Here is a 21,186-nt window from a genome sequence, read left to right as displayed (position 1 = left end):
TCACATCCCCATTTGAATCACTGAGTGATATTTGCAGGTGTAAACATCTTACCCCTCCTCCAGACCGCAAGCTCCCTGAGGACTAGAACTCTGTATTTATTACACATTTCCGTATAGCACTAGGCATCTTCATTAGTGATGTGTAAATTTTGTTGAATAAATGGTTGAATTTAAGTTAAACAAAAATATTCCAATTTCTTGTATAACTCTGGATACACTGAGGAATTTTTAGTGAAACAGTGAACACTCACTGTCAGTCTTTGCATTTACAAAATGAGTACATCATTCCTTTATAATTAAAAACATGATGGGCCAGTAAAAGAAATAGCTATTCTTTGGACTCTTCACACAGAAAGCGATTTTGGTAGGTATTTGTACGTAATTCAGTCTGCTGAGAGAGGCAACAGATTCAGGTGTCTGTACCTTCGGTATCTGTGTTTTTCGGTATATATTTTTAAGTTGTAACTTTTATAGAAATCTAAACTAGTTGGGAATTAAAACCACGTTACCATGTAGAGAAGATTATCTGAAACTATGGAAAGAGGAAGTCAGCAATGAGTGGGGACTTGGTACAGGATGTGGAGTCAAGTCTCAAGACCCACTAGTTCACAAAACAGCACGTGCAGTTGAGCCGTTTCGTGTATGTGTCAAAATTGCCTTTCCTTAATTTTAAAATTTAGATATACTTGTTTTAAAAATGTTTTTAACGTTATTTATTTTTGAGAGACAGAGCACGAGCAGGGGAGGGGCAGAGACAGAGAGGGAGACACAGAATCTGAAGCAGGCTCCAGACTCTGAGCTGTCGACACAGAGCCCAACGTGGGGCTCGAACTCACAAAGCACGAGATTATGACCTGAGCTGAAGTTGGATGCTTGACTGACTGAGCCACCCAGGCGCCCCTGCATTTAAATTATAAAAGCAATATGCTAAATTTTGGCACATAGAGAAAAGAAAAAAATAGCCTCACATAATTATTACAATAAATCTTGACCTCTTTCTGTGTCTCTAAAAATGTAAAGTTGTTCTGTAGTATGCAGAACATTTGGGATACTACATTTTTCCATAGTGATATATTTTTTTAAAGTTTCTTTATTTATTTTGAGAGAGATAGAGACAGTGTGAGTTGGGGGGGGAGAGAGAGAGAGAGAGAGAGAATGAGAGAGAATATCCTAAGCAGGCTCCTCACTGTCTGCTCAGAGCCCAATGTGGGGCTCAAACTCACGACCTATGAGATCATGACCTGAGCTGAAGTTGGATGCTTAACTGACTGAGCCACCCCGGTGCCCCCCATATCAATATTTAACCATCATTGTTATACAATATTCCATTAGTGGCACACATCATTTTACTGTGGTGGGAAGATCATGTGTTTCACTGTCATGCAAAATGCTCTAACCTGTGATGCTGGGTATCTTGTGCTTGTAGTTTTTCCTAGATTTGGGCATATTTCCTTAGGTGAGGTTTACAAAATGACTATTCTTCTCTTTCTAATGTTAAAAATAACAGCAGAACCATTTGATAGAACCATTTTTTCCCCCCAAAACACAGGATTTGTTTTACTTATCCCCTCCCTGGACAATTGATGAAGAAATGGTGGCACCATTTTACCCAAACAGTAGTTTGAATGTATTACAATTCACCACACCTTTGAGTGATTTGGTAAAAAGAAATTTTATGTCTGTGTCTGCCAAGTGACTTTAGCATTTGAGTGATTAAGAAATAACTTTGAACTCTGGTGGACCTGGATGGCTCAGTCGGTTAAGTGTCCCACTTTGGCTCAGGTCGTGATCTCGTGGTCCATGAGTTCAAGCCCCATGTCGGGCTCTATGCTGACTGCTCAAACCTGGAGCCTGCTTCAGATTCTGTGTCTCCCTCTCTCTCTGCCCCTCCCCCACTTGTGCTCTGTCTCTCAAGAATAAAAACATTTTAAAAAATATTTAAAAGGAAATAACCTTGAAGACATTGTTGGCAAGCATCTGATTGAATAGAGTTTTGTTATTCATGTGACTTAGTAAGTGGCAAGTTTATGTGTAATCCGTCAGTGCAAGATGTCTGAAGACTTGCACTCAACTGTGGGTGTCGACCATGTCGAATGACACCCCTTGAGTGCTTCCTAGCAGCCTTCCCAGACACTCATCCAAGAGTTGCAGACGGGTCTCCCCACAGAAGGGAAACTGCTAGAGAGTGCAAATTATATGCTTCAAATGATAATACAGGGAGCATTCTGTGATCTTGGAAACATCCACAGGTCGTACAGAACAGAAGCCACACACGTTATCGTATTTAAAATTTTAATAATGAGACAGCCAATGAGAGGGGAGAGAGATGGGTAAGAACCAAATTTATTTAGAATATGCCATGTGGCAGTAAGGACAGTGGGGAAAAATAAAACACAGGAAGGGGACTAGGCACTGTGAAGGTGTGTGTGTGAGAAGGTGGCAGGCAGGGAAGCCTGGGGGAGGTGATGGTAGGAACTGTGTGGAGATATCTCCGGGAAGAGTGTGTCAGGCAGAAGGGCATCCTGGGCAGAGGCTCCAACACAGAACAATGCTTGGCCCGTCTGAGGCTCAGTGAGGAGCCTGGATAGCTGGTGTAGAGTGTTCTGGCAGAGTGAGGGACGAAAGCCTTGTTCTGTCTTTTAAAGAGAATGAGTGTGGGCATCTCTTGAGGAGTTTCCCTTTAAAGGGGAGCAGACGAGTAAAAGAGAACCTGGAAGAGGATATGAGGTGATGGGGAGAGGTTTTAAAGATGGAGAAAATGGCAGCATGAGGTTTCCAGACAGGTCCGACCCAGTGGCGAGGGGAAAATCCGGTGACTTAAGAGAGAGAATGTTGCTGGAAGATTGATGAAGTCAGAGAAGTTGTTGGGGTATCTAGAAGGGCAGGACTTGCTTTAGATATGGCAGACTATGGAATGTATGTCTAAATGCAGGAAAGTTGGTAAAGATGGAAACAGGAGTGTGGAGATATTCTCCTTCTGTTGTTTCTTTGCTCAGTGGAACACGGAGTGCACAGTTTTGCAGCCACGGGTAGGGAGGAGATTTCTATAAAGAGAGGAGAAATGGCAAAATAGTCACCTAGGAGAGAGGAAGAGTCATGGAGGGAGGAAAAGGTGGTCAGGTTGCAGAGGCTAAACTAAGGACCCTGCAGAGATCAGTGGTCATGAATTTAAAATAGAACTTGTCGAGTGGCGCCTGGGTGGCTCAGGTCATGATCTCATGGATTGTGAGCTCGAGCCCTGAGTCCGGCTCTGCACTGACAGTGCAGAGCCTGCTTGGGATTATCTGTCTCCCTCTCTCTCTGTCTCTCCTTGAGCTCTCTCTGTCTCTCTCTCTGTCTCTCTGTCTCTCTCTCTCTCTCTCACACACACACACACACACACACACACACACAAATAAACATTTTTTAAAAAAATAGAACTTGTCAGTTACCATGATTATGTGTTTTTCTCCAGCCAGAGTCAGCAGCTTTGGAACATGTGCAGAACAAGCAGAGACTTGCATTTAGAACAAGGCTATGTTACGGTCTGCCAGATCACTGGGATGAAGAAGGAGAGAGAGGTGGGGGTGCGGGGGGTAGGTGGAAGGAAGGGTTGAAAATGGCAGGAAAGAGAGGAGGCTGAGTGACAGCTAGGAAGTATAGGATCCGTGGAATTTAGTCCCAGTGGCATTAACAGATTATTAGACTGAGTACTAGAGGGAGCGAATTGGAAAATTAAGAGTTTCAGAAATGTTTAAAAGATGAGTAGAGTTTTCTATCAGTTAGCTCTAACAGTGAGGAGAAGAGTGAAGTCAGAGATGATATTCAGGCGCTTGCTTGGGTTGACTACGTTAAATATGGTTTCCAAACTCAGGTGTTCACCAGGCCAAGCAGATATGAGTATCAGAAAACAGGAGTGATCTGGGACTGTTGTCAACTGGCAGACACGTGGTCCTTCTGAGAGGGGACAGCTCAGCTGGGGTGGTTGTTGCCGTGGAGTAAGTGGATCCCAGACTGCTAGATCTTCCAGTTTTAAAAGCAAGAGTCAGATTTTTAATGTGCAATCTCTCAATTTATAAATGCTGACTACATTTTTTTTTCTTAAGTATACAATGGTAAATTATATTTGGATCCCAGACCCCTTTTCCCTTGAGAACAGTCTGTCCAGTAAAGAAAGATTTATTATATACATGAAACTGCATCTATACTTCACCTTAAGAAGGAATTTGAAGCGGGGTGCCTGGGTGGCTCAGTCGGTTGAGCGTCTGATGTCAGCTCGGTCATGATCTCACAGTATGTGAGTTCGAGCCCTTCATCGGGCTCTGCGCTGACAGTGCAGAGCCTGCTTGGGATTTCCCTCCCTCTCTACCCCTCCCGGCACTCTCCCCTTTTTCCCTTCTCTGTTTTTCTCTCAGTAAATAAATAAGTAGTTTAAAAAAAAAAAAAAAAAGCTTTAAAAAAGAGAGAATTGGAAGCCACATGAGGTAGAGGCAAACTGGGTGCCGAGCTGTGTGGTCCAGGCCACACAGCGAGAGCAGTTCTGAGAAGGGGCCCATGAGAGGTTACAAAGCGCTGGCCAGTGTGGTGCTGATTATGTGCTATCTCCCAGAACCATGGGCCTTGCCCTCAGGCACGAATTCTTTTGTGGTTTCCATCCCATTAACCTTGAACAGTTTCACTGAACTTTATTTTTAGCTTCTGCTTTTCATTTCCAAATTGATAACTGAATGCAGAAGCATTGGCCCAGAGTGGCAAGGCCATGGGGGGGGGGGGGGGGGGTACCACTGGCCAGGAGCTAAGAGATGGAGTTGGCGCTGGTCACTTTATGCCTTTCTGTGAGCTGCTCATGGGTCTCAGTCTGGAAGCAGTTCATCCGTGCCTCTGCATAGGTGATGTCTCTGGAAGATCGGGTGCTAAAGGCCTGCCCAACAGAGCAGCTGCCAGGGAAGGAGTCATGAAGCTAAGACCTTGCGCCCCTGGGAATTGGGCCCAGGGCTTCTGTTTCTCCTTATAATCTTGCCTAAGAGCTTCCTCTGGCCATGTGCTGAGAGAGGAGACTGGAAACGTGACCGTAGGTAAAGAGACAAGTTCTTCCAGGGCAGCGGCTATGGTTATTTGCTAAATGTTTGTTATTTCCCATATGGGCCAAACCCTGTACTGGACCCCAGGGACATAGATGTGAACAAGACAGACATCCCTGTTGTCACGGTGGCTTGCTTCTTGCCTCCTTCTCTTCATTCATTCCTCAGAATTACTGAGAGACTGCTACATGGCATGCATCAGAATGGCTATTGGGAATATTAAAAAAAGTAATGTCAGTCTGCTCAAGGATAAGCACATAAGTTACGGTACATTTACACTCTGTGACTGAGAGAGCTTGAGAGTTTTTACGGGTCCACAGATGGCATTAAGTGCTGTGGGAGATACTGAAGAAGAGGGCTCATTCCCTGTCATCAGGGAGTGTATGGTCTGCTTGGAAGAAGGGAAGCCACAGTACCTCCAGAATCACATAACTACTAGTTGATCATTTGTATGATTTCTGATTCCAAGTGTCTTTGTATGCCCAGCAGGGTACCTGGTGCCCAAGTGCTTTACTAATAAGCATTGGTTGAATTAATGTATAAAGAATAAATGAGTATTCTTTGCAAGACAGAAATTAGCTTGTTGCTGTAATAGAGAGCCATTCTTTTAGGAAGAGTGACATTTGAGCCAGGCCTGGGAAAATAGGTGGGCAGCTCCACATGAGAAGAGAGGAGGTGCCCCGAAGCGTATTCCGGACATCAGAAGTGGCATGAGCCACTCATTACGCCCAGGAAACAACAGGGGTTCTGTTTGGTGATGAGCACAGGGCATATGGGAAAATGTGGAGAGACGAGAAAGGATGGGGGCAGGTAATGGTGGGACATCGACTGCCCGGCAAGTGAGTTTAGGCTTTAATAGCCTACAGCGTTTTTAAAGGGTTGCTCCAGAGAGTACTTCCAGAAACTACCATTGGTGGCAGTTCGATGGGTAAATTGGAGGAGTTGCAGAATCAAAATAGGGTCTTATTTTTTAGGGTCGGGGGAGACCGAGGCGCGTTTTCTAAGGTTCAGGATCCCTCTGACATGCTGAGAGAGGGTAAGATGAGCAGCATGCCTTTGGAAGGCCCGTCCGAGACCGCTTGGCAAAGCCCCACTGGAAAGAGATGCTCTTAGAGGGGCTGGCCCAGGCTGCAGACTCTGAGCCTCTGAGGTCTTCATAAGATGTCTGACCATGGGGTTTCAGCTGGGCAGGGGAACAAGGAAGGAAGGAAGAAGGAAGAGGTGAATTCTCCAGCCCTTCCATGTTCTGTAGCCTCCAGCATGTTGTTCAGTGGGTGTAATTGGGAGATTGACCATTGGGCAGAAAATGCAGAACGTTGTGCATTCATCTCTTGGGACCTTAATTACCTTCTTTGTCAAATAACTCTTCAGATCCTGTTCAGCCCCAGCAGCCTATGAGTCTGTCATTGGAGACATAAGGGACTTTAGAAAAGCTGGGTGCCTTCTGAAAGCCCAGCCAGACACCATCTGCCAGCACCGGGCAAGGCTGGGGTGGGGGAGGGCATCTGAACCTGGCACAACGTGGCTACTTTGATCCACTTCGTGCTTACTCATTGCTAATACTTTGTAGGTAGAGTTTATAGGAAAACAAACCAGCTAGTTGAGAGTGTTTCACTTTAACCTTTTTTCTCTTTGTCATTGTTAAAGAAAGTAGGGCATGTTGTTTGCACAGCATCTGGTCGTGCTACAGCCTGTACCCAAAATTGCAGATGGGCCTTTCTGTAAGAATCCCAAGCACGTGGACACAGATGCTTCATTTGTTCTGTCTATCTTGGTATAAAGGAAAATGACCTCACAAAGTAAGCCTTAATAAGTTCATCTTTGGGCTGGGCTGTAGGTAAAACACACTCTGTAATGGAGCCCTTTCTATTTCCTGACATTAGTCACCATAGGAAAACGCCCACATAATAATAAAAATAATACCTAACATCTGTTCGGCACTTTAGAGACCCCCAGGTGCCATATATATTCACAACGAAATATCAGAAATCGTGTATTTGATATTATACTGTGAGCTGGTGAAGGCAAAATAATTGTAGCTTTTGGGTGTATAGGAGGCTGCTGCGTTAGGTCGGGACTTGTGAAGAGCGGGCTGCTTCTATTTCTTGAAGCCTTGACAGTGGGGAAGCAACAGAGTGAATAAGAGCCACAGCATTAGACAGACATGGGTTCACATCCCAACTCTTCCAGCCAGTGGCCTCAATGTCTTTGGGTCCAAGCTTCCTCGTTGTAAAGTGGGGTGATAATTCCTCTCAGAGTTGGTGTGACAATGGGAAGAAATGAGGTCCATAAATCTTGTAGGACATGACCTGAACCAGAAGTGTGCGGTGGCTGATAATCCCTAACTGGGATGTGGCTTGCTTGCCGGTATGCTTTCAGATGTTTGCGTCACTGAACTGTCCTCCCCTCTGTTCCCCGTGGCCACACGATTACAGTTCTCACCTGTGTTTCTTGTGACCTGCTCTTTCTTTCTCAGTCCCATTGATACCATATATGACCTCTCCAACTAAATAATGACAACAATCCCAGCCAGTCTCCAGTGTCTCTCAACGCCCCCTGCATGGCTGCTACCCTCTACCTTGTATCTCATATATCATGACGTGACTAGGCTTTCCAAAGCTGTTTCATGTTATTGTGAATTTGCACAGTCTCTCTGTTGCCCTACTAAATAAAACCAAACTCTCTTGGATTTCAGTATACTCTGGAATCTAGCTAAACCTTAACCCTTTGACTTCATTTCTTATTACTCAGTACAAATGCTGTGCTCCAGTCAACACAGACATCTATCTTCTTCTCAAAAATGATGAGGAGCTTAATATCTTGACACATAGCCCTCTGCTTTTCATTTTGTTTCTGCCTCGATAATTAATTTTCTGACACTTTTGGGATATGTTACCTTCATACTGACATCAGTACATCCTAGTGAGGACAGTACCAGAGTATTAAACTGCCCAGAGGAAGGTGTTTTTGATTTAGGGGATTTGTAAAGAACAAGAAGGTAGTAATAAGTTTGCAGTTTATGGCACTAAGAAACAGTTTCCTCAACCTTCCAGAGAATCCTTATTTTGCTACTGCTAGATTTACTGCCATGGCTTAACCTTTTACTTAGATGGAATAAGCACATCACACTTAGGCATTAGTGAAGAACTTGTGTGTGGAGCCCCGCATGGGAAGAGTGCCAGGCCTCAGATCTCAAGCTGTGGAGGCAGAATAGTCACAAAGTCACTTCAGTTCACTCCCCAGGTTCCCTCCCATCACTTGGCTTTAGGTGTTAACCAGATATCTTTTTGGACATGTAGACTGGCTTGCATTTTTCCTTCTGTCCCTTTATCTCCGTAAGAAGAGGTGAGGGAAGAGAGAGGGATATTAATGAGAGGATCTGTTCCCTGTCACACCTCATCCATGATGAATTTCATCAATCTTTGAAGTTCTGTCTCCCATTTTCTTAAGTATAGTACCTCATCCGCAGCAGGTAGCAGGAACTTCAATATCCAAAGATTTCTCTTTTTGCCAGTTCATTTAAGAGTAGGAGAGACTGCCTTAGGACAAGGAGGAGTAGTGATTTATAACTGCCTAAGAGATAGCAGTCACATGTAGGATTTTCTTTTTTTTTTTTTTTTTTTTTTAACCCAAGTTTCTTCTTAGAAGTTTAAGTAGTGGAAAAAGGATCTAGCAGCTCTTATAGTCTAGCTCACTCAGTAAGATTTCTCATCTAACAAGTGCTCATTAAATCACAGCAGCAATTAAGAGACTACTTCTCTTTTTCTATTAGCATTGATTTGCAAGGACAAGGACATCTTTTCAGAGGCCTTAAAGCCCTCAGTAATGAGCGATTTAAAGTGGGGGGCACGGAGGAGGAAACATTTTCCTTGGTTTTTATCTCAAAACATATGGTACATTCACAGCCCCACAAATTGATGGTAACAGCCTATTTAGTAAAAGAGAAAAATGCTACTCAATTTCACCAGGTCAAATAGCAAATATGCATGTGCAGTATGATGACTTCAATGTAAAGTGGAAGCCACAAATGTATTCACAGCAAAAAGTGGAGGGGAACTCCACAAATGGTAACAGTGGTCAGAAAATCATCTGATTTGTTTTTCTCTTACTTCTCTCCATGTGTCTGTGTTCTCCAGTTTTTCTTTCAGTGTTTATCACCTTTATAATAAAGTCACTTTTAAAAAGTCAAATGATGATGGATATATACCAGTTTGGTGTGTGTTTGCTTGTTTTTAATTGTTTTTTTTTTTAGAGCATGAGTGAGGGAGAGGGGCAGATGGAGAGAGTCTAGAGAGAATCCCAAGCAGGCTCCACACTCAGCACAGAGCCTGACTCCGGGCTTGATCCCACAACTCTGGGATCATGACCTGAGTTGAAATCAAGAGTTGGATGCTCAACCAGCTGAACCATTCAGATGCCCCAGTTTGGTGCTTATTAGAATTTTATTTTATTTTTAATTTTTAAAATTTAATGTTTATTTTGAGAGAGAGAGACAGCACGAGAGGGGGAGGGACAGAGAGAGAGGGAGACACAGAATCCGAAGCAGTCTCCAGGTTCTGAGCTGTCAGCACAGAGCCTGACACAGGGCTCGAACTCAGGAGCTGTGAGATCATGACCAGAGCTGAAGTTGGACGTTCAACTGACTGAGCCACCCAGGCACCCCAGAGTTTTATTTTTAACAAAAGAAAAGTAGGGGGAAACATGTTACAAAATGTGGAAGAATAAGTGATTAAATACAACCTGTTGAATGTAGGGATGGTTCACTTGGGCAGAAGTGGGGAAACCTCAGGTATCTAGAAGATGACCAAGAAGCAAAGTAAGCTGCTGGGTTAAATGAATGAATACATAGAAAGTTCTTTGAGCAATGCTTAGGATATATGCTAGTTATTTGCATTGTTATCATTTTCATTCATTATCATCCCTGGGTACTAGCACACTTTATAGTACCTTGCACAAATCACAGTACGCACCGAAATGCTTTCGAGTTAATTTTTCAAGACTCTACACAACCCTGGTTCACCTACTAGCTATGTCACATGTGGACTTATACCCAGAACTGAACTGAACACAGAAGGGCAGGCTTGATCTGAGAAGCAGAAAGATTAGTGGGACCACTTCCTCTCCTGTCCCAGCCATTGTCTACCTGGTAATGTTTGTTTGGTGGCCGGTCTCCTCTTTGGCTCGTATTAAGGTCCCAATCTGTGAAAACATCAACATCTTTCTCATAGATATACTAACTGGTAAGCCAGTTCTTTCTTTCACCCTGATCTGTGCTCTTGAAATCTTTTGGATTAAATTATTTAACTTGATTCCTTCTAACTATAATCTATTTTGATTTGGCCCATCTTTCAGCCTTTTTGAGGTGTTTTAATTGCTAATTCTCTTTCTTTTTTAATTCTCTCTCTTTTTTTTTTTTTTTTTTTTTTTTGAGAGAGAGAATCTTAAACAGGCTCCATATCCAGTGCAGAACCCAACATGGACTCTAAACCACGACCCTGGGATCATGACCTGAGCAAACCAAATTCAAGAGTCCGATGCCTTACTGACTGAGCCACCCAGGCGCCCCTCTTTTGCTCTCCTCTTAAGCTTTGTGCAATCAAAACTTTTTTTGCAGCAATATCACCAATTTAAAATGTGGGACTGGAAGCACCTGGGTGGCTCAGTCAATTAAGTGTCCAACTCTTGATTTCATCTCAGATCATGATCTCAAGGTTCATGAGTTCGAGCCCAGCATTGGGCTCTGCACTGATAGCATGGAGCCTGCTTGGTATTCTCTGTCTCCCTCTCTCTCTCTTTCCCATCCCCTGCTTGTACTCTATCTCTCTCTCACACACACAATAAATAAACATTTTTAAAAAATAAAACGTGGGACCAGACAGGAACAGGACAGAGAGCCCTGTGCACTGGCATTCAAGGTCTTTTCATAGGTTGGCATAGGAGAATACCTCAGGGTCTTTTTTACGACCTGCTTATTCTTATTTTATGTATAATGCTAACAGAGTTTGTGTGCAAAAGGAGCACAATATTAAGTAAGCTGAAGTGTAGGAAAATAATCTGTACTTATCCTTATTTGTATGTGAGTGACATAAGTATATTTTCATAAAGGCAAGATGGGGTGCCTGGGTGGTTCAGTGGGTTGAGTGCCCAATACTTAATCTCAGCTCAGGTCTTGATCTCAGGATTGTGAGTTCAAGCCTAAAGATCGGCTCCTCACTGGTATAAAGTCTACTTAAAAACAAAAACACATAAAGACAAGATAAATAACCACTTAAAGAATTGTCTCCTTGCTTTCGTCAGGATGCAAGCTCTCCCATATAGGTGAGGAAGCTCTTGGCTTACATGTTATGGAAAGTTCTGTCAAGTTCAGAAAGAACCATGCAGTTGCCAAAGGGAAAAGCTGTGTTCCCAGCAACCTGCTCATGTTCTTTCATTGTTCTCCTCAGGACCGGGGCGTGTCCTCCACCCTCCCCTCCATCACTCAGGAAACAGACGGGTGCTCCAGTGAGCAGTATTGACTAACTCCTCTGCTTGTCTGAGAACAGATAGGTATGCTGGATGATGAGTAACAACATGTATGATAATATAGTGAAAATTTTTGAGAAGCACAATTGTTACATGTTCCTAAATATATAACTGAGTGTACTAGGAACATATGCAGGGCTTTTATGTTACTTCCCCAAAAAGATAAGCCTGCCATATTCATGGAATATATTTTAAACATCTGTTAGATGGCATTTAAATGTGTTTGTTTCTCTTATTTGATGAACATTTTAAATCTCTGTGTATTTACAGATTTGGCAGACTTGGTATGTTTTTTTCAGCTATCATTGTAAATAAGCAAATAGCTTAGAGAAATTCACAGCGAGATAGTTGTATCTGAAATATCTGCTGAAATTTCAAAGGCCACTTGAGTCAGAAAACTATATAAATATGTGTGTAGTGAAATTTTCCATGTAGTACATGTATCTTCTAGGTGACATCTATGTTGATTTTAAAAACTCATATATAAAGGTGTATCTGTTCATTCTTTTTCTGGTTTATCTTCATTTCTAATTTTCTGTGTGAACAGGTTTGACTTATGTAATTTTTTAAATTATATAAAATATCTTTGTATCCGCAGGTTTCTATTCATACATGATCTGTTTCATTTTATATAGCAATTCAGTTGAGCTTCTTAAAAGTTGTTGAGGCTTTGAACTTTTAAAAGGGAAATTCTTTTGGGGCACCTGGGTGGCTCAGTCGGTTAAGCATCCGACTTCAGCTCAGGTCATGATCTTGTGGTTGCTGAGTTCAAGCCCGGTGTTGGGCTGTGAGCCAACAGCTCAGAGCTTGGACCTGCTTTGGATTCTGTGTCTCCCTTTCTCTCTGCCCCTTCCCTACTCACATTCAGCCTCTCTCTCTGTCTCTCTCTCTGAAAAATAAATAAACATTAAAAAAAAATTTTTAAGGGAAATTCTTTTTAGATGTCCTAAAAGAGCTCTTTTTTTTTTCTTTTTTAAAGTAGGCTTCACACCCAGCCCAGAGCCCAACATGGGGCTCAAACTCATGACTGTGAGATCAAGACCTGAGCCAAGATCATGAGTTTGACACTTAACCACTGAGCCCCCTAGGCACTCCAAGAGCTCTTTAAAAAGAATAATCATCTCTAAATGTTTCTGTGATCTTAGTGATGTCTTTATCATATTTTTAAAAGCAGTTTACATCTCTGTGTACAATCTGTGAGATGAGGATAGAATGTCTGAGTTTGAAACTCCTCAGTATCCTCTCCAGCCCTGGGAGGGGCAGTGTTTGCATGGGAAACACAAGGAAAAAAAAGGTGTGCCAGAAAATGTTTATGAAACATTTCCACAGTATGTATGTGTGTGTGTGTGTGTGTGTGTGTGTGTGTGTGTGTGTATATATTCTATATTATTCTAACAGGCAGTAGTTGGAATCATTAGTGGAGATTATCATCTTAATACAATCTCAAAATGGTTTATGAATACATTCTCTAATAAACATAATGTAATACGTGAGTTTTAGTTTCCAGACCAGCCTCCAGAAATCTATGTCTTAAGTGGCTTATTATAAATTCTTTGCCACTAATAGTGTGTTTCCAGGGCTTGGGCAGAAGTCAGAGTGTGGGGAGGGGGTCAGTACTCATGAACTTCCCTTTGGTGGGTGGGAAGGCAGAGGAGTGCATTGGGAATGATCAAGGATAGCTGGGAGGGGGCCCGGAGGTGGGGGTGCGGGGGGAGAGGAAGGGGGTCATAAACCTTTGGATCAGGAAGAGGCCTTGGAGATCATGTTGTGTGATGCCATCGTCTTACAGAAGGGGAAACAGAGATCCAAGAGTCCGTGTGGCTGGCCCAAGGTCACATAGCTAGTGGCTGAGCAGGACCTAGGATCCAGGTCTCCCGACTCCAGTTCAATTTATACACCAGCAGGTGCTGATAGGAGCCAAGAAGTCCACATTCTGGGGCTTGTGGGGAGAGAGGGCTGTGAAGAAGGGCAGAGGGCAGGGGAAGCTCCCGTGTGAGGACCAGATTTTACCTGCCCCAGAGGACAGAGATGGCAAGAACTAAGCAGAGAGGTCAGGACCCTAGCCAAACAGATTAACATTCAGGTCAGTCTAGTGTAAAAATGGGAAATTGCCATACCACAGTGTTGATAATAATTACTCTTCTAGTTTTTTGGATACCTGTTAAGTACTAGGCACTGTGCTGTGTGTTTTATTGTAACATATCACTTAATTTCCATAGTAACCCTGGTAGAAAGGTGCTGTGTTTCCATTTTCAGAGAAGTGTGCTGATATTCAGAGTTACATGGCTTGCTTTGAGAGAGAGTGCCATGATTTGAACTTGTCTGTCTTAGCCATATCTGTTTGGTTTCTGCAGTTTTATGTTGCCAAGCCAGAATTATAGACAAGAAAGGCACAGCAGACAATGGGAAGAATTCCCACCTAATCCCTGTACTTACTCCTGAGGAGCTAAATAAAGAGGACTCATCATCCCTCCAAAATGTCACTGAACCTGCACATATGGTTTAGTGCCCATTGGCAACTGATACCAAGTATATGGGTGGGAGGTGGGGGGAATCTAGAGCTCCTAAAACTTGTAAAATACTTAGCGTGAACCAGTCCGCAGTTGATGTTATGCCACCATCACTGTACTGGAACCCACTGATGCTCTGGAAGCGATGCCACCACAAACAGTTGTCACAGCTTAGCATTTCACGGGGGTCTGGCTGAGCTCAGACGGTAGATCGTGAGAATTCAGATCTTGGGATCATGAATTCAAGCCCCACGTTGGGTGTAGAGCTCACTTAAAAAAACAAAACCAAATCTAAGAATTCAGAGCAGGAGAACTGAGAGGATGAGGAATGGAAAAACCACAGCCAGGTGAGTCATTAACTATCTGTGGATTGTAAACATGAGCAGTGTTTAGCCTGAAAAAGGACTTTGGGGGAAGACTTCCATTCCACCTTTATAGAGAGAGGAAGGGAAGCTTTATTCATTGAGCATCTTACAATGTCCCAGCTACTAGGTGCTTTCCAATCCTCACAAGTCCTACAAAGGAAATACTGTCACTCTATATGGATCAGGAAATTGATGCTTAGAGAGAGATCATTTACTGTGGACTACTTACACACACACACACAGCTTTACTGAGATATACAGACAACCCCTGATTTATGATGGTTCAACTTAATGATTTTTTGACTTTACAGTGGTATGAAGTGATACACATTCAGTAGAAAACGTGCTTCAGATTGTGAATTTAGATCTTTTCCCGGGCTAGCAGTACTTGGTTCAGTAGTCTCTAATGATGCCAGACAGCTGGCCGCAGCTCCCAGTCAGCCACAGGATCACGAGGGCACACAACTAATACACTGACTACCGTGCTGTGCCACACAGCCATTCACTTTCAGTACAGTATTGAATAAATTACATGTGACATTCAACACTTCGTTATAAGGTAGGCTTTGTGTTAGGTGATTTTGCTCAAATACAAGCTAATGTAAGTGCTCTGAGCACATGTAAGGTAGGCTAGGCTAAGCTATGATGTTTGGTGTGTTAGGTATATTAAATGCATTTTTGACAGACGATATTTTCAACTTAATGGTGGGTGTGTCAGAACTCAACACCATCCTGGATTGAGGAAGACCTGTAATTTACATGCTGTAACGGTCACCTGTTACAAGCATACAATTCCAAAGTGCCTTTTCAAAAGGTAGCGAGTTCCCTGTCATTGGAAATGTTTGACTAGAAGAGGCTGGAAAATCTCCCAGTCAAGGATATCATAGAGGAATGTTCTGCTTCCATCTCTAGAAAAGTTTAAGTAATGAAAGAGTGGTTTCAACACCTCCAGAGTGCTGGCAGCCATTCGCTTCAGTGTTTTAAACTTTGATGGACACATGAGAAAGGAAGGGCCCAGAAGACATTTCGGTTGCGTTTATCATCTTAACTTTGGCTGTGCGCTAGAATTGTAAAGGAGCTTTTATTTGTTTTTAATGTTTATTTTTATTTTGAGAGAGAGAGAGAGACAGAGCGAGTACATATGGTGGGAAGGGGGCGTGGGAGTATGGGGCAGAGAGGGAGAGAGGGAATCCCAAGCAGGTTCTGCACTGTGAGCACGGTGCCCGACATGAGGCTCTATCTACAAACCACGAGATCATGACCTGGGCCGAAAGCAATCAGACGCTCTGCCAGCTGAGCCACCCAGGTGCCCCACAGAGGAGCTTTTAAACACTTCTGATACAGATATGAAAGCCACACCCCAGGCGCAGCTAAGTCAGCACCTCTGTGGCTGGGGCCTGGCTTGGCCACACTTCAGAGGCTCCCTCACATTATTCTAGGGTACAGCTGTGCTGAAAACTGCTTTCCTCAGCTGAGGAGAAGTTCAGCTGCACTTAACAGAGTCATGAAGGGTCAAAGACCAAACCAGCCCCGTCCTGCCAAGCAGCCACAGTTCCTACAGGTTGTTGCTTCTCAGAGCATTAATGGTGAATCAGCCACACCCAGGTGACTTCTAGCTTGGCAGCTGCTGCGGCCCTACCTCCAGCTCGTTCAAGAAGTCTGAGGCAGTGTTGGCAGTTTAACCAGAGACAGTTTGTCTCGTGACCTTTTAATCAGATGAACTTTTGTTTGTCTTTAACTCACATCCACCAGACATTTCTGCAGAGCTTTAGGATGGAAAGGTGCTTGAGAAAAGAATGAGTGTAAATTCCATCTCCAGATCGGATCAGTGTTCCTCCCTTCAGAGCAATGATTTTATCCACATTTGAAGGTTCTGTGTTATTTCTTCAGATAAGCAGGTCACTGCATATATGCTTACATCAGAGGATCTGAGCTTTCTCTTTCATCCTCTATATAGAACTTGTATAGGTAACTGATGGTAATGGGGTCCAGTGAAAATCAAGCCTGGAGCCAGAAGGTGCCAGAACTGGTGGCCTTGGGAGCCTATAAAACCTTTCTGAACCTCAGTTTCTTTGTAAAGTGAGACCAACAATTCCTAAGTGTCACTTTAAGAATCCAGTTAAAGAGGGGCGCCTGGGTGGCTCAGTCGGTTAAGTGTCCAACTTCAGCTCAGGTCATGATCTCACGGTTCGTGGGTTGGAGCCCCGCGTCGGGAGCCTTTGAATTCTGTCTCCCTCTCTCTCTGCCCCTCTCCCACTTGCTCTCTCTCTCTCAAAATAAACATTAAAAAAAAGAAGAAGAATCCAGTTAAAGAATGGGGGCAGGAGGGCTGGGTGGCTCAGTCAGTTAAGCATCCGGCTTTGGCTCATGTTATGATCTCGCAGTTTATGAGTTCAAGCCCCACGTCAGGCTCTACGCTGATGATGCAGAGTCTGCTTGGGATTCTGTCTCTCACACACACACACAAAATAAATGAATAAACTTACAAAAAAAAAAAAAAGAATGTGTGTGACACTGGCTTACAACCGTGTAAGTGTTGCGCTCTTGCTGTGTGCCAGGTGCCATTACTCATCCTCGGGAAAACAAACATGAATAAGTAGTGATCCCTGCCCTGGAGAAGCCTACAGTTCAGTGAGGAAGACAGACTCAAAGCCAGGTAATTGTAAAAGGGTGTGGAGGTGCCAAAATGCACAGGATACTCTGAGAGCCTCACAGAAGGAATTAGAAGGAGTAGGTTACTGGCATAGAGATTTGGGGGAAGGCTTCCCACAGGCACTGATGGGTGACAAAGGGGAAGTCAAGGTGAGGGCAGGAAAGCTGGATGTTCTCTGGATATACTTGGCAGAGGGAAGGAGTGGCAGAGGCTTGTAGGTGAGGATCAAGAAGGGGGACATTGTGATGCTAATGATGACAAGCTTTTTATTCAAGTCTCACTTGCTTTCCCTCCGGAGAAATGACCTTTTTATTAAGTAGGGTGCCTTTGAGAGCTGTCAAAGGAGAAAGAAGGCAAGAGATGGAGTCATCTATTTTCCTCTTCATTTGCCTGATTTTGTGTAGGTGTTTGGAATAGGGAACAGGAATGAGACTGAGTGATTTATGTACATCGTCAAAATCCCAAGATTAAAAAGAACACTGTGTCCAGGTCAGGTACCATATATGTGTTTAACACTTGCAGTGGGCATTGAAGCATAGTGATACTTGGAGAAAGTTGCTCTCAGAGGAAGGAGGCTGGATCTTATAAAGATGGCTTTTATAGCTCAGGAGGTCCGGATTGTAATTAAACTGAGAGATGGTCCACAAGCCACGCAGAGCACTTACCAGGAGCATCTGTTGAGCCTCACAGTCATTTTCTGTGTCTGCCCTAATTTTATAGCCAGTAAAACCACAACAGTATCCCTTTCAAGACTGTTCTTAAAGCAGCTTCCTCTGTTGGTTTACATGTCCTATACTCACCCTGTGTTCTTCACAGTTGTACTCTTAGGAATCAAGAAACCACAAAGCCATGCATCCAGTGGTGATTTCATTTCTTCTGCCAGTGGAGGCAGTAGGGGCACTGGGAATGAAAATGGTGCGTACTTCTTGTGCCGTGTGCTTTCACGCCATCAGTTGTCAAGCCTGGGCCTGATCCAGCCAGACGTCCTCCTGGCTGGGAAACATTGTGCCCATACATCTCTAATCCAGCAAATCTGATCAGAAGGGCAGATGGCTTCATCAAAACAGTGGATAACCGGGAGCCTAATCTCTCTCGCCTCTTCTCTTGGCTCTTTCAACATGTGGCACTGAGGCAGGGGAGACTGGGGAGCTTTTTCGTGGCTGCTTGAGTTCTGAGCCCTGATCCCTCGTGCCCTGTGAGTGTCCAGAAGGGGCACATGCCCAGGAGGTAGGGCTCCAAGGAGGCATTGGGAGACCCAGATTCCAGTCCCTGCTCCACCCTACACTGGCACCTTTGGCGTTGAGTAAGTCATCATCAGTGGGTTGTCACTTCTGGCCAGTAAAAGGAGAAGATTGCAGTTCTCTCTAGATTGAAGCTGGCAGGAATTGAACTCACGAACCTCACTCTGACTGCATCGTTGCCCGATTTCTAGCTGCCATCTCTGCCCCTCTGCTTTGGTTCCTGCTGTCTTCACTCCTCCCTCTCCACCTGCTGACTCTTGCCCGACTCCATTCTTCCACGCCTGCCTCTCAGTGTCCGCAGGGAATCCTTTGGTGCCCAAGTAGGACTAGATTACCAGATAGGTTAAACGTGCATTTAGGGCACCTGCAAAGCAAAGGTACCACTAGAAAATTTTTAAAAGAATTTGATGTTAACTGTTTTAAAAACAATCAAAGTGGCCATCATGGCGGCGGAGGGGTGGGTGGGGTGGTGGAGAGCAGAGTTTTGTTGGACTTCCTTATTACTTTATGGTTTGTTATTTAATTCAAATTCTCCTTGGAACTGAATCTTTTCAGTAGTTTTACTGACAGCTTAATGTTCTACCTCTAAACTTTAGGGACTCAGCGTTTTCACTGAAGCCTCAAAAAGGAAGGGGCAGGCTTGCTGCTCTGTGTCTTTTTCTCTGTACTAGCCATGTGTGTGCTTATTTTAATATAATACCATGTATCTCTATAGCACTGGCTCACTCAGAGCCTTTACATTGTGTACTTCCCATTTGAATATGTCCATCGTGGGAGTTAGGTGCTGGGATAGGCCAGGAAGAGAGATGTGAGAGTATAAGGCACACACATACCTCCTTTCAGAATTTATAATTGAATTGAGACATCAGTTATTCCCCAGAATGATTACATGCCAAAGGTAACCATGAAAGTGTGAAAAAGTGCTCTAGGAACTTCGAGCAGTTTCTGGAAGATGGACCTTGAGGGAAGGGTGGTGGAGAGTTTGGCCATATTAACAAAACGTGCATATCTGACTGGCCTGTTACTTTCTTTCTAAGTTCTAAATCCCATGATTGTGAACTGTTGGCTGCTACCACTTCTCAGAACTGCCCCAAACGAGTTTCTCCCAGACTCAAGCACTCTGTCTCTGTTCCTCTGTATCTCTCCTGCCCTGGCTTTGGTCCTTTGAGCCTGACCCTTCTGATAAGCTGCTGTAGCCACTGAGAAGAATCACTTTGAGTCCCCTGGGTCCACAGAATAAGAAGGCTTTTTTCTAGTGGGTTGTGTGCTTGCTTGGGGGAACTATGTGATCTCCAGGTCCTTGTTTGCACCACAGTCTGGTTAAGCCCCTGTCCTTGTCATTGCCATCATCACCACCATCATCAAAGTTAAATGTATAGAGTGCTTATCGTGTGCCAGGCACTGTGTAAGCGCAGTACATGTACGGATTCATTCAGTCCTCACCACAGCCTCAGATGAGTGCTATTTTTTTCCATCTTACTGATAAGGAAAGGGAGGGACGGAGATGTTAAGTAACCAACCTGAAGGTCAAACAGCTAATACATGGCAGAGCCAGTATTTTTACTCTAGTGATGGGATTTCTGAACCCTGCTCTTAACCATTCCGCTTACTATGTGTTCAAAGGAAGAAGAGTTGGGAGGTTTGGTGGGCTGGGAACAGCACAGGGAAAGTGGCAGTGCTTTCTGTTTGAGGAGAGGAAGAACTGATTTTGGATTTATTCTCATCGAGATGAAGGTGGTGTGAATTGTTGACAAGAAGTTCCAGGAAGTGCTTCCTCTTAAATATATTAGGTAATGTCTTTTCTCTGCAGTGCCATCTTTTTTTCATTCTCCTCCTCCTGTTTTTCTACCCTGTATTTGATCAAAATAAAAGTTGTCTGATGGGGATGCCTTTTCAGTGAGGTACACAGTATCACATTGCCAAGTGTAATTTCCACTCAGGTGACACTGTTCTCACCGCTGAGAGAAATGGCAGGATTAGCCAGAAAGGCTGGTTTTAGGTATCTTACCTCTCTTCAAGTGAGCACAATTACACACATTGAAATGTGCTTTTTTAGCATTCTGGTGTTGTTGATTGATTTGTTCTAAATAGGAGGGTTTCCGGGCCACCTGGGGGGCTCAGTTAGTTAAGCATCGGACTCTTGATCTCAGCTCAGGTCTCGATCTCAGGGTTGTGAGTTCAAGCCCTGCATCGGGCTTTGCACTGGGCGTGAAGCCTATTTAAAAAAGAGGAAAAGAAAAGAAAGAAAGAAAAAGGAGGGTTACCTTCTAAAAGTTCACTGTTTTCTCTGGTGCTTTACCACCATTGACTTTTGAGGTTATTTGCTGGCATTCGTAATAGTGGTGATAACCATGACTCATAAAAAAGAGTCTCTTATTTTATGAATACTTCAGTCTGCTACTTCCCTTGAATGGAGTTCTTAAGACTAATTTGATGCCTCAAATTGAGCCCAGAAATTTTATAGTTGGCTTTGAATTGATTTCTTCCAAAATACAAGTATACTTTTTTTAAATTTTTTTTAACGTTTATTTATTTTGGGGAGACAGCGCAAGCGGGGGAGGGGCAGAGTGAGAGGGAGACAGAATCTGAAGCAGGCTCCGGGCTCTGAGTTGTTAGCACAGAGCCTGACGCTGGGCTCGAACCCACAAAGCACATGATCATGACCTGAGCTGAAGTCGGATGCTTAACCGACTGAGCTACCCAGGTGCCTTCTATAAGTATACTTTTAAGATTATCTTAATAACTCTGGTATTTTAACATTCACTAGTCATTTATTTATTTAGTGGCTTGAGTGGCTCCAGTCCATCATTGTTTTTGCCCCCAGGAAGAACTGTG

The 21,186-nt window shown here is 43.7% G+C and overlaps 1 protein-coding gene across 6 annotated transcripts in view; it reads left to right on the top strand.

The window, feature by feature from the left end:
- The window catches only part of LRRC8D (leucine rich repeat containing 8 VRAC subunit D), a 121,610-nt gene that overhangs the window by 64,055 nt on the left and 36,369 nt on the right, over positions 1–21,186 (top strand). The window contains exon 3 of one of the 6 annotated variants that reach the window (XM_047871508.1): positions 11,504–11,606. The exons of the other annotated variants lie outside the window; for them this stretch is intronic. The gene's annotated coding sequence lies outside the window, so the exon portion shown is untranslated. The remainder of the gene's footprint in view (positions 1–11,503; positions 11,607–21,186) is intronic. 6 annotated transcript variants of the gene reach the window in all.

The sequence above is a fragment of the Prionailurus viverrinus genome, chromosome C1, assembly GCF_022837055.1.
Source record: "Prionailurus viverrinus isolate Anna chromosome C1, UM_Priviv_1.0, whole genome shotgun sequence".
NCBI lineage: Eukaryota > Metazoa > Chordata > Mammalia > Carnivora > Felidae > Prionailurus > Prionailurus viverrinus.
The sequence above is the reverse complement of the archived record's forward strand: the minus strand, read 5'-3'. Positions and strand labels throughout refer to the sequence as shown.